This window comes from Anas platyrhynchos, chromosome 5 (assembly GCF_047663525.1).
Source record: "Anas platyrhynchos isolate ZD024472 breed Pekin duck chromosome 5, IASCAAS_PekinDuck_T2T, whole genome shotgun sequence".
Lineage (NCBI taxonomy): Eukaryota > Metazoa > Chordata > Aves > Anseriformes > Anatidae > Anas > Anas platyrhynchos.
The window spans coordinates 987,998-993,941 of NC_092591.1; the positions used below are offsets into that span (position 1 = coordinate 987,998).

Here is a 5,944-nt window from a genome sequence, read left to right on the forward strand (position 1 = left end):
ATTGTTTTTAAGATGATATGCTTGATCTAAACACAACCTGTCAAGTGTGATACAGGGCAAGTGCTGAAATCAAATACCCTGTCACACAGCGAAGGTCGTATAAGCTGAGATAACAGCTCCTTCCTACAGGACATGAAGGCAGAAGACAGCGCAGCTGCTCCTGCATGACAGAGTTCCCTGTATTACGAGTCACGTCACTTCCATCCCATCTCAAGACTTCAGGTCTGTTTTTTTTTTTTTTTTTTTTTTTTTTTTTTTTTGTGTGTGTGTGTGTGTGTATGTGTGTGTGTATGTTTTATTTTCCACAGCCTTTTTTGAGGGGCTGGCAGGAGAAATGGCTTCACTGACCAGCTGCTAGCAAAAGGATGCAGAAATCGTGCTTTAAAATCAGGAGGCAGCGGCAGCGTAAAGCTGACACAACGGCTGCTGCAAGGCTTGCTGGCAAACTCCTGTGATGCTCAGGTGTCACACCAAGCGTCCCGGGCTCCAGCCAGCATCCAGAAGAGCCCCTGGGCTCTGCTGCCTGCGTGGTGCAAAGCCTGACAAGCGAGACCACAGCACTGCAGGGAACAGCAGTCCCACAGCTTCTGCTATAGAGAGGGAACTGTCGGCTTAAGCAAGGGTGTGGTAAAATCCTGTCCTGGCTGAATCCCCTCCCAGCCCGACAAACTGGCAGACTGCAGTTAGCTCTTTTGAAGACATCTTCTTGGGTGCACCAGTGCAGCAGAGGAAAAGGGAAGCAAAAAGCAGCTAGGCTCCAGCTGTACAGGGGGGGCAAACGAGATAGGTTCTTGGGTCCCAGGTGCTGCCCATGGCTGGGACCCGCAGCTGGGTTTCTGCAGCACACAGGATCCATCCCAGCCACTGCCTCATGCAGCAGCTGCGTAACTACCTTGATATTTTGGCATTATATATATATATATATATTTATTTATTTATTTATTTATTTTTCCTGAAGCAAATCTTCCACTTCTGTTGTTATCTGCTTCTTACATGTTATGCTATTAGGATTTGCATTTACAGGTTTGTGCTCTTCTTAATTGCATATGTAGCCTTCTAAGTGCCTTAACAGAGGGACGCCTTCTAGATAAAATAATTATAATCAAATAAAAATAAATACTCATTACCTAAATAGCATATACAACAAATAGAACCTTTCCATTTAAAGGCTAAGTGACAAGCTTAATGATGAATGATATAGACTAATTACAGGTTTCATAACTCATTAGCATCAAAATGCAAAAATGCTTTAAGGCAAGATAAATTGGTCAGTATAGCCCTGCAGTTGCTTGTCCCAGTTAGCCTGACGATCAATGGCAGATGCAAAGGCAATAGCAGATTTGTGCTTTTTCTGTCCCATAACCAGTATTTCTGAAGGCACAACTGCTGGCATCCCTGCACCGGTGATGCTGGGGGCTGCTCCCGGTGCCCTCTGGCTGGGGGGAGCAGCCCATCCTGCCTGCAGATGTGCTCCCTCCTGCTTGTGCCCATCCATCGCTGCAGCTTCTTTCATGCAGGCAGTGCACACAGCATCCACCCTGAATTATTGATGGGGCTGCTTTATCATTTGGACATCTTCTCAACAGGGTGCAAGGTCAAGCCGATAAAATCACTGCACAGCAGCACCACAGCCTGCCTCACAACTCGTCTTGTGGATGGTGAGCTGGAGATACTCAGTGCTGTCAAATCTGCTCAATACTGAGAAAAGAGAGCAGAAATACGCTGCTAACTTTATTCCATCACTTTTGGGCCATGTAGGAAAGCCTCAGGGTATTTTGGATATGTTACTGGGTTTGTTTGTTTGTTTTTAATTACTTTTTTATTTTATATTACTTTATTTTATTTATGTGCAGGAGACCTACAAACAGACATATCAGCATGGATGATTCAAGGGAGGGTTGAAACAGAAATTCCCTGTTGGTGTAGCTTCAGCCCTGCTGAGCACACGGGGCAGCACAGCCAGAGCAGGCGGGGCTGGTGCTGACCAGCACCATGAGTAGAAATCCCAGAATGGGCTCACAACGTTACTGCCCCAAGGTACTGCTGGCTGTTGGCTGCAGGATCATCCCACAGAACTTTATGGGTAGCATCACTGTGAAGGTCTGCAGGAGACACAGACAATCATCCATCTGCGGCAGACTGAGGTAACCTCCTGACAACCCCACCAGGAAGGATGCTCCTTCAGCTGCTGCTTGGCCAGCTGCGACATTGCCAAACTGCTCTACACAGATGACTCAGGACAAATGACAAAAGCAAACTTTTGAATTCTATAATACTTTCATTGAGCTGATCAAAATCTCCTGCATAATGTGAAGATAAACTCAGAACTTCATAGAGAGATTTGTCCGGCTAAGAGGCATCCTACCAACTGGGAGATGTATTTGGGAGAGAAAATGTTGCATGAAACCTACCACACCTGTGGCAAGTGATGTCATATGTGATATGCATGAGGACCATCCTTTCTGTCCTGCTTTATGTGGTCCTGTTAGACAAGTATGTAGATATGTTTAGCTGAAAAGGGTTCTGAAGTGTCCAGTGAAAGCTGCTTATGGTCCTGAAGCCTCTACTCCTGCTTAGCCCCTGTCTGTGGGCACTAACTGCTCCTCTGCCCACTCCAGCACTGTCTTTCTCGACCATGAGGACTGATAAAACAGTGACACAGTACTTGGATGTAGATTTACTACCTACTTCACTTCCTACAGTGACTCTGTCCTTAAGACATACTGCCAATTTAAACAAAACATACTGCCATTTCAGACAAAACCAAAACACAACACAGATTAGAAAAAAAAAATAAATAAATAATAATTAAACTCAAAATAAAGAAGAAACATAATACAGAGCCACTGCCTACTATGTCCCAATTTTAGCTTTATTTATAGGAGATGCTGTTGTAAAATTAAACCTTCAGATAATTCACATGGAAAGGCAAGTCTTATGGAAACATTAATTGCTTACTGTTGTAGCTTATTTTTATCATGTTGTCTTGTTACTCTAATTTGTTAGGCAATATCCGTAAAGCTTTGATAGCAATGAGGCACAAATCCTAAATTTCCACAGCATATGTGGAAGTGCTGTCTGTGAGAGCCTGTAGCATGGTGCAGGTAAGATCAGGCAGAGGAGAGCTGAGGAGAGCTCTGCAGTTCTGCTTTCATTTAAAACGAGCGGAGAGGACATTTCTGATCCACGACCTGGAAACACTTCAAGTCTTCTTTTCTCCCCATTTAGTTTAACCTTTTGAAATTATGAGCTTTTTATTGGGCTGGGGGGGAGGTAAGGGAATCAAACTTGTGGCTTTTTTGAACATTGCAGGGCCAAGCTGTGAGCCGGGCAGGCCGTGTGCCCAGCTGTGGCGGCAGGCGGTGCCTTGTTCTACACGGCCCATGGGCGCCCAGGCCGCAGCCATGGCCGGGCCTCGGGCCTGCAGCGCCCGGCTCCCTGCGGCCTGGCAGAGGCACAAAGAGGACATGAGCAGGGCGGTGTGAGGACACCACAGAGCACCTCTGGAGCACGGCACAGGAAGCGATTCCTCAAGGAGGAGGGACAGCGGGTCAGGTCCTCCTGCCCTGAGGCCGCTGGCCTCCTGTGCTCTGCGGGGCATGGGGAGCACCAGGAGGCCCTCGAGGTGCGGCTCCTGCTGCTGTGCTGCTCAGGAGGGAGAAGGCCCCGAAAGCAAAAGCTCCCTTAAATGATTTACCCTCCGAGTGCTTCTGGCGTGTGCTGCTGCACTGTGTGCTTCCCTAGGGAGCAGCAGGCAGAGAAACTGCAGCCAGGAGTGGTGCCAGGCTGGCCAAGATGGAAAGGGAAGATCTTTCCCTTGTTTGCCAAATAAAATAAAATAAAATAAAATAACCTGGCCCTCTCAGACTGTGAAAGCTTTGAGCCTGTGGGCCTTGTGAACAGAGACATCTTGCATCAGTTTAATGGGTTGCTGAATAACCGCTGTGAGATGACTGATTGAAATTCTCTGTAACATATATAGAGATATCTAGAGATAAAACAGCCTTAAAAACATGGGGGGAAAAACAACAAAAGCAAAGTAGTTGAATGAAATTTGCTCATGACAGCTGCTCGGTGCTGCACTAACTGCTCACTACTGATGATGTATGCTTCAGCACATGATTGTGTTTCTTCAACCCTACTTCTAAGATGCAGCAAAAATAACATAAGAGAATACTCATTAGCCACAAAAACCCTTGTTTGCATGCAGATACGGATGAGCATTTGCATATAAATAATCCATTCCTCAGACTTTTCTGGGAAGAGAGACCTACTTTTATTGGTGTTTGTGACTACTGCATAGGAAGGGACATGGTCAGGCTGAAATGCAGCAGCTGTCTGGGCTGAACAGATGTTCAGGAAAACCACTCTGCAGTGTGACCAACTCTAGCAATTAAACAGAGCATTTGGACCTTGGGAAGATGCAAACAACTTCAAGTATTCCACACTGCATCTCAGTATTTCATGTCTGCCTCCTTTCAAAGCCATATCAGTCAGAAAATATGCTTGCAGCCTAAACCTAAGTCCTTGTGGGTGACTGATAAAGCACTTCTTATTTGAGAATTTTCTTTTCCAAAAGAAAACAGGAAGGTTGACTCCTTATTGTTTTTTAATATCTAAAAAGCAATATCTGATTTTATTTTATTTATATATATATATATATATATTTTTTTTTTTTTGCTAAAGATTCAGAGAATGTTGATTTCTTTTCATACTGATGCAATAATGACATGCATGATACAATGATTAATCAGTCTTCTAGCTACCATTCACTTCCCTTGATACGTAGGCTGGGTAGCAAAAAGCTACAACAAATTTAGAAAGGATGAATCTATTTAGCCCTAGTAGAGTCATTTCACTGTTCAGCACCACTTTTTTTTTTTTTTTTTTTTGTGGTAAGCTTCATTTTCTATGGACTCCTGGCCAATGGAGAACTGATACATATGACCATCTTTTAAACACTATTAACATGATGATGTAACAAACTTAGAGAAGCCCATTAATTCAAATATACCTAATCAAAAAGTCATGCAAACTAAATTAGATATACAGTTAGAGCAAGGGATGCCATCTGTTCAAACTTTCTAAGGGCTAAAGTAACTGAGATGAAGCCAATTTCAGTAGGCAATAATAAAATTATGCTGCAGAATTACAGGCTCTATGTCTCACAGTTTATTCCCCTTTCCTTAAATTATTATCCTAAATCATATGAATACAATTACCTTCATCTATACATTACCTGATCTGCCTTCTTTTTGACTATTAAATGTAACAACCTTTGTCAGTGAAATGTAGAACAGAAGTCTTATAGCTGCTGAAATGGAGTAAGAAAATGTCTCATTAATTTCCTGACAGCAGTAATTTCAAATATTTTATATGCTTTCTCTAAATGGTCACCACTTGCTCGATACAAGCAAAATAGACGTAAATTGTACATCTGACCCTTGCATATAATGTGTCCAGTGCTGCTGTGTGATGTGACGCTTTGGCACAAATGTTATGAGCCTTACATTGATAAGCACCACATTTACCCCAACAAAGGAAATGCTTGGGAAAGTCCTAAGTCAAAAAACTCTTTCCTGTTAACAGTTCACTGTTTCAGACTTATAAAAAGGCACTGGAGTAGCCCACACCTGGAGGGCAGCCCTGCACCCCTGGCACCATGCTGAGCCACAAATCACTGCCCATGGGAGGGTGGCTCCTGCAGCGAGGGGAGGCATCTCAGCTGCGTCTGCTTTTTGCAGTAGTGGGGGCACTGAACATCCCTGCCTCAGCCAGTGTTCAAGCACTGCCCCTCTTGAAGACAGCATTATATCTCTGAGCCAATTTTGGCTGAGCAAGGTCTCTTCTGTGGCACTGGGACAATGGGGTTTGGGATGTGGGCTTTGGTGGGCACTCACAAACATGGGGTGATGGTGCATCACTCATCCTCATCTCCTTGCCT

The 5,944-nt window shown here is 44.2% G+C and overlaps 1 long non-coding RNA gene across 1 annotated transcript; it reads left to right on the forward strand.

Annotated features, from left to right (window-relative positions):
* The first annotated feature begins 589 nt into the window (after positions 1-589).
* LOC110353435 (uncharacterized) lies at positions 590-2,680 on the forward strand. Its single transcript, XR_002403912.4, has 2 exons — positions 590-1,023; positions 1,854-2,680. It is a non-coding gene; the product is annotated as an uncharacterized lncRNA (long non-coding RNA).
* Positions 2,681-5,944: the final 3,264 nt, after the last annotated feature.